Raw genomic sequence first — 7,560 nt, 5'->3', positions numbered from 1 at the left:
AAAAATATAAAGTCTTTATGGAAAATTTGTGGAGAGGCAGAGATAAGAAACATACTGTATGGACAGATATGGATGGGTCACAATTAGTGATTCAATTTCTATGAATGCTTCAAGGTTCAACTCAAAAGATATATCCTTCATGAAGACTTTCTTGATCCTACCTGAGAGAAATGATACAAAACTCTATTGAACATATTGAAATGTTTGCAAACAGAGAGTCACACTTAATAAATGTTTTTTTTTCTTTTTTTAACCAGATTTTCTGTCTCAAACTTAAACACAGATTTTTTTTAATTGACTAAGAAAGAGATCTTTGTTATACTATCTTTTTTTTCATGACAGTAGCAAAATTCCCTAGTTATCTATTTTGCAGTTTGTTCCCATGTGTATGATCAAAGTGTTTATATCACATTTTTTGCTGAGTGCAAAGAAAGAAAAGAAAAAAAGTAGAACAATAGCCAGTGCTACAGTTTACTCTCTGAGGATTGTTTATTTGAAGTGAAAAGGAAAGAAAATGAGGCCATAAGCAACTTTCAGTCTATAATTCTTACAAGGAAAAGCAAATGAGGGTGTAAACTATAGACATAACATTTAGGCATAAATCTTGAACAAAAATAAAATGAAGAAAAATTCAGTGTCTGCAAAAAAAGAAAAATCAACTAACTAAAAGATAGAGTCCAATTTCCATATCAACCCAGTTACATAAAAGCTGGGTACTTATCAAATGTACCCAGACAATATTAGTGTTTATAATCTTGAGATAAAATGACTTCATCACTTGTTGACAACTCCATTATTACCAAGTTATACAGGCAGCTATTAAGCATTCATTTAATTCAATTCCTCACTATTGGGGAGAGGTGGGGAAGAAAGGAATGTGGTTTTGTCTTTGATTTTCAGTATTTCTTTTTAAATCTGGGGATTTATTCCATAAGTTAATGTCCAATTTAAGGTTTATTTGCTTTTTTGGGCATTGATCTTTCTTAGGAAGAACTTCAGCTCTTTGCACTTTAGCATGCAGCCATCTGCTCCACTACACTGTCCTGCCCTTGATGCAATATAGTCAAGGAGGTTGCCTTGCTGGAACTGCTCCTCCAGGAGCTGCCTGATCTTGGCATTCTTCCACTCATCATATTTCTTCTGGATTTCCTTTGACTGCTTTTTATTTAAAATGTCTTCCTCCTCAGGAGTCAGTTTTGCTTTCTTCTTCAGATCCAATAGCAGGGCATGGTGGGACTCATCACTGGTGGTATGGAGTGCTATGGATGAGCACAATGCAATTCTTCACTAGTTTTGGTGTGAATGAGCTCATTGTTAAATACATTGTATTAATAATCTTTGTTTTTCAGATACTGCATTTGGAGACCCAGGAGAAGTTTCCCACACTGAGCCTCAGTACCTGGTACTTTTTTTTTTTTTTTTTTTTTTTTTTACTCCTGCAAACTCTTGCAGTGTGGAAGGAGCTGGGGGGCCGATCTTAGTATTAGTGGGTAAGAGCTCCAGCTCATACTTGCACTTCTGGTGGGAGGACTTGTGCTTGTTCTTGGTATTGTGCTGATTGCCTCAGCTGTCCTTGGAGATCCCAGTGGTAAGTGCGATCTACAAAGAGGATACTCAGTTCTTTCTTAAAATATTCCTATTGAAATAATTCTATCAAAATATATTTTTATCCGTATCTTAACACTTCTTTATTTTGCCTAAATAGCACTTGTGAATCTCTCTCCCTATAATCTAATCCCATCCCTGCCTCTCCAATTTCTTTGACTTTTCAATGTTTTAGTCACTTGGAGCTACCTCTATTAAGGTATCTGTTATCCTGCATGATTGAAATACCTTCCATCTTAGAGACAACTTAGTACTTAACCCCAACCCTATTGTGGTTTTATATTTTACTGTATGTAGTAGGAATTGGCTTAGAATAATGGTTCTCAAATTTTTGTATCCCTTTTTACTATAAACTGGTTGAAGATTTATCCAAAGTTTTGTTTATGTGGGTTTTTTTTTACAGATATTGGTCATACCAGAAATAAAAGAGTTTCAGAAATCCCCAATATTCTTTGGCCCACACTTTGAAAATCCCTGATTTAGGGTACTTGTCCTTTATTTTCAAAGAGGACCAAAATGACATCACTAGAGTCAAGATACAGTGTGTCTAACTGTAGCTGATCTGACTACTATTGGATCAGAACACATCACCCCAGATGGGGGTCAGATAGACCATAAGAACATTTGGAGTGGAGGTGTCTCTAACACAGTTCATATTTCTTTTGAATTACTACAATTCTGCTTCTCTCACAGAACAAAGGACCTTTTTAAATTCAAGCATGAGTTTACCATTCTCTCCCATGTCACATAAATAATTCCAAAGCTCTTAGGAGACACCTTGTCCTTGTATTTCTTCTTCTGACCTCTATGTTAAAGCTTGCCTCATATGAATTTGATGAAATTAGATTCAGGGAACCAAAATTATGATATTAGGGGTCCTGGTGGTCAGGGAGTTAAATAATGAAGTTAGTGGCAGGTTCGGGGTTCAGAAAAACCAAATGAAAAGTTTGGCTCCCCTAAATCCCCTTTAGGATTCAGAACAAGGTAACGAGTTGTGGAAACCCCAGTCTAGCAGCACAGAGGTCTTTTGCAAAGGAATTTACAAACCCAAAAAGCTAGAATAATGAATAGAAAGGCTGAATTTCTTAGTGGCAAGGTCCTGATAGAAATATAAAGTCTTGTTAGGGAAATTGGTGAGGGAGATAAAAAGAGGGTAATACTGAAAGAGAATATTATTTCAGCAAGCAGAGGTTTCCTTGGTATAGCATGGCATGACATGTTAGGTCCTCTGTAAAGCTCAGGCCTCAAGTTGCCATTTTTATAAGGAAAACTGAGACAGAAGTTTCAATGGACACACATACACATTGCCTCAGTGCTGTCATTGCCCCCAGGCCTAGATGAGACCACCTCCTGGGAGTGGTTTTGAGCCAACAATAGAGGTCAATAGAAATCTAGATATCCATCTAAATGAGATTACTTCAATTAATCCCACCAAGATAAACCTCTTTATCTTAGTTCCTTGGGGTGGGTCTCACAAAGGCAAGGTTCAAGGAGAATTTCTCTTTGAAGGAATTTTCAGAGAGTTTCAGCCCTCTCCACCTTCAGTTTCAGGCTCCCCTTGTCAAATTCTCCATAAAACATTCTTTTAGGGAAATATATGTTTGTTTTCTTTGATCAACATTGTCAGTCCATTAGAGTTCTTTCTGCAGTAGAGTTTGAATGCTAGTAGTTGAGTTTAAGAAAGGACCTGAATCTTTGGTAGTTTATCTTGCCAGGTGATGTACAGAATCTTTCTAAGACAATTCAAATGGAAGCAATTCAATTTCCTAGCATGGTACTTGTATACTATCAGGTTTCATTGGTATATGGCAATGAGATCAGTACAATGGCTCAGTAGACCTTAAGTTCGTTAGATAGTCTAACACTTTTCCTCTTCCATACTTTCCTTTGGAATATTCCTAACACTGAGCTAACTTTAAAATGCATGCATCAACCCCATAATCTCTAGAAAGAATATTGCCAAGGTAATTGAATATATCCACAGTATTGAAAATTTTTCCATTAGCCATAACCAGTGCTTGCATGTATAGAACATGTGATGCTGGCTTGTGGAGAACTTGTTTTCTTGGTGAACAGAAATGCACACTATTATTTCCTGCATTGAAAATAAGCTCCTTTTGGATAGGGGTTGTTAAATTTATTATACTTGGATCCCTAGTGTTTTATTTTTATTTGATGAGAACTTGAAACTAAGAAGGTGTCCATAAATTTAGAGAATAGCTAAAGAAATCTCAGTATCTGTATATAATGAAATGCTAATAAGAAATTATTAAATAGATGGTTTCCAAAATAATATGGTATATTTGTATGACTTATATAGAGCACATCAATATTAATCAAAAGAATGATTTATACAATTTTAAAGAAAAATGACATTGAAGACTTAAGTCTCTGATCCACTGATCAACTCCAATTCCAGAAGAGTGATCATGAAGCACACAGTACCCACCTACTGAGATACATGATGGATCCAAGATACAGAATAAATCCTTCATTTTTTTGGACACAATCATTATAGATATTTATTTTGCTTGACTTGCTATTTGTTAGAAAGCTTCCTCCCTCCCTTTCCAAAGAAAATAGCAAGAGAGAAGTAGTGCATAGCAAAGGAGAAAGAGGAAGGAGGCACACAGATACAGACAGACAGAGAAACATCAAGAGATAGAGATGTAGAAAGACAAGCAGAAAGATAGACAGACACAGAGAAAAAGGGAAGGGAAAATAAAGGAAGGGAAGGGAAGAGAAAAAGATAAGAGGGAGGGGGAGAGGAAAAGGGAAGGGAAAATGTCAAAGAGAAGGGGAGGTGGAAGGGAAGGGAACAAAAGAGAAAGGTAAAGGAAGGGAAGGGGAAGAGGAAGAAAAGGAAGGAGAGAAGCAAGGAAGGAAGGGAAGGAAAGAGAAAGGGGGTGGAGAAACAAAACGGAAAGGGAAAAAAGATTCACTGAAGATTTTTTTTTATTACAGAAAATTTTAAAAAAAGGAAAGCCAAAAAAAGTATGTATGTGTGTGCATATATATATATATATGTATGTATATACGTCCACAGTTTGTAGCTCAGTGTTTGGCCCATGGTAAATCTTTGACAAATGTTTGTTATTTGATTGATTAAAGGACACAAATCTTTTATATACTTGTAGATTGGCCAAAAAAAAAAATGATTTTAACAGATTGCAAGCTCTTTAAGGACAGGGAGTTTTATTCATAGCTGTACCTTCATTTGTTCCTAACAAATTGTTTTAATCATGCTTCATTGGATTTATAATCTCATGAATTTATTTACTTATTCCACAGATACATTTCATAAGGCATCAGACTTATCCATGTTCAAGAACTTTTATCTATGCCCTTAGTAAATTACTAAATAACTGTTTATATTATTTGTTAAACTAGATTAAAACAATTTACACAGTAACCAGAGCATCAATAAAACTGAAGCATAACCTGAAGGAAAAATCAGTTATTCATTACTTTTGAACATATGCAATGATGAAGAAAATGGTTGGGTAAGTAGGGGAAGCAAGAAATAGATCAAAATCTAGATATCCTCATTAGGATTATCTCCCTTAGCTGGAAATGCCTGCATTTGCCAGCAAGCAGAGATGAACTCACATTTCCATAGAAAGTCTAGCCAAACTGACCCACTTAAATTTCCTTCATCTCAATATTCAGTTTCTTTCATCTATCTTTGTGCAAATTTTCCACTTTATATTTCCTTTTCACCACTTACTCTTAGAATACCAAGCTTCTTTCAAGTCTCATTCAACTCATATGCTATCTCTTAGCTAAAGAGTGTCAATATTTTTACTTTGTGTTTGGGTTTTCTATATGGTTATTAAATATTATCTGAATGTCTTAAGAATGTGAAAAATAAAAAAAGGCTGATGTCAGATAGAAAGTCTTTTTAAAAAAAATAGTATCAAAGATCTAAAGAAGAGACAAAATAATTAAATATATTAGCACAATTGTGGTCATCTAGACTTCTAAAGAAAAGACCATTAAACAAAAGAAATCTCTTGCATACAATTTAACATCTTTTAAAATACCATCTAATATTTTAACCACTAATATGGTATTTTTGAGTGACAAATCTATTTATAATATAATACAGTTTTCTTGAAAGATAATATTTTGTGAACAATGTTTTGAACATAATTTTTTTTTTGAAAAAGTCATAAAATAACCTATTAAGAAATAAACAGAAATAGTTTGTCTAAATATCCTCCCAAATCCAATACTGATGGCATCAGGCATAATCAAACTGAATTAACTTCCAAAATTGTGACCCAAAGGTAGATTGCTTATTATCACTCTCAATTAGTACACCCTCTGTTTTTTCCATGTTTAATGGGAAAGAGTCAGACACATCTACATAGAGACAGCTGTGGGCCATTGCTTTCCAAACTATTCAATTCAAAGCCTGCCAAGATGTCCCAGGTGTCAATTTCAATGCTGGTTGTAATGCTAGTCTCTGCAAAAGTATGCTTGAGGGTATTTTTAAAGGGAAGAATTTGGTCCCCAAACTGAATATGTATGTGTGAGAGAGAATCAGTAATTTTGTTTTGAAATGTATACCTCAGTAAACATTAACTAATTTCAGAGTTGAAGTTTTAATAGAAATAAAATGCCATAGCACATTAGAAAGAAACCTAGCTTTGGGGTTGGAATTCCTGGTCTTAGAGAAGAAATTGGAGATTCTGACAGAAGAAGAGACTTATTTCCTCATTGGTCAGGAAAATTAAATACTTAGATTTTTAAAGTAAAGTAGAGAATGAAATGGAAGATAAATGCCTCAAAGAATTTGAGGTCAAAGAAATTTGGTCAAAGAAAGAAAGACTTTGGCTGACAAGATGACTGAAAGTTTTTTTTTTTTTGTTTGTTTGTTTGTTTTTTGTGGGAAAGGGGGGCAATTGATGTTAAGTGACTTGTTCTGTGTCTAGTTAAGTGACTATTAAGTGTCTGAAGTAAGATTTGAATTTAGGTCCTTTTGATTGCTGGGCTAATGCTCTATCCAATAGGCCATCTAGCTATCTTAAAAGGAGGTTCTTATAAGACCAAATTAATAAATCATTTTGCACAAAAAAATAGTTATGTTATCATACAAAATGGCATATTCCACAAAAATTGAAGATAATGGACGAGCCTAACTGGTTCATATTGAAGTGGGTTGTGGTCCCTTTAAGAAACTGTATTTCTTATTGATCTGTGATTCCTTTCAGATTCTCAGTACCTCCTGGCTGAGGCATATCCTCCCCAGACAAGTTGTCTTTCCAGGATGTCAGAGTCTTTGATTCAATTACAAACCCTTTTCAAAAAGCATCCCTTTGAATTCCAATAGAAGATCTGGGCTTATCCCAGCCCCCACTGGGCCTGAGCCAACTTGGGCTCTCCCAGCCCCCACTGATTCTGATCTGCTCTGGTTGTCCCAGACCCCACCAAGCCACCCAATACAATAAGCTTCCTTCAACTAAAATGTTTGCCGATGGACCTTGGCAGCTCCCTGTGCTGCCAGGACCTTCTGTCCACTGAGAACTGAATTCTCAGTGCAAAACTCCATTTTCCATAAATCTGCCCACTGGAATAATATTCTTTTCCAGTGCCATCATCTCTTTATCCTCAACTATTTCCTAACCAGACTTTATGCCTCTCTGTCAGGATTTCTAACCTTACTTCCAATCCCCATAATAATACCTCTTTTATCAATCTAGGTTTTCGGGTCTGTAAATTCCTTTACAGAGAACCTCTGCGCTGCCAGAAGGGAGTCCCCAAAACTTCCTACCCTTGTGCTGAATCCCAAGGGGTTGCTGGGGAGCCAAATCTTTCAATTTGGTTCCCTGAACTTTGAACCTACCATTAGACCTTATTATTTAACTCCCTGACCACCAGAAACCCTAATCTCCTTTTGGTTCCCTAAATCTAGACCTTATCAATATGATTTATTATTTCTCCTCTACATGT

General features: G+C 35.6%; 1 pseudogene; it reads right to left on the bottom strand.

Annotated features, from left to right (window-relative positions):
* Positions 1-444: 444 nt before the first annotated feature.
* Positions 445-2,927, bottom strand: LOC116419735 (annotated as a pseudogene).
* Positions 2,928-7,560: the final 4,633 nt, after the last annotated feature.

This window comes from Sarcophilus harrisii, chromosome 1 (assembly GCF_902635505.1).
Source record: "Sarcophilus harrisii chromosome 1, mSarHar1.11, whole genome shotgun sequence".
NCBI classification, from domain to species: domain Eukaryota; kingdom Metazoa; phylum Chordata; class Mammalia; order Dasyuromorphia; family Dasyuridae; genus Sarcophilus; species Sarcophilus harrisii.
The sequence above is the reverse complement of the archived record's forward strand: the minus strand, read 5'-3'. Positions and strand labels throughout refer to the sequence as shown.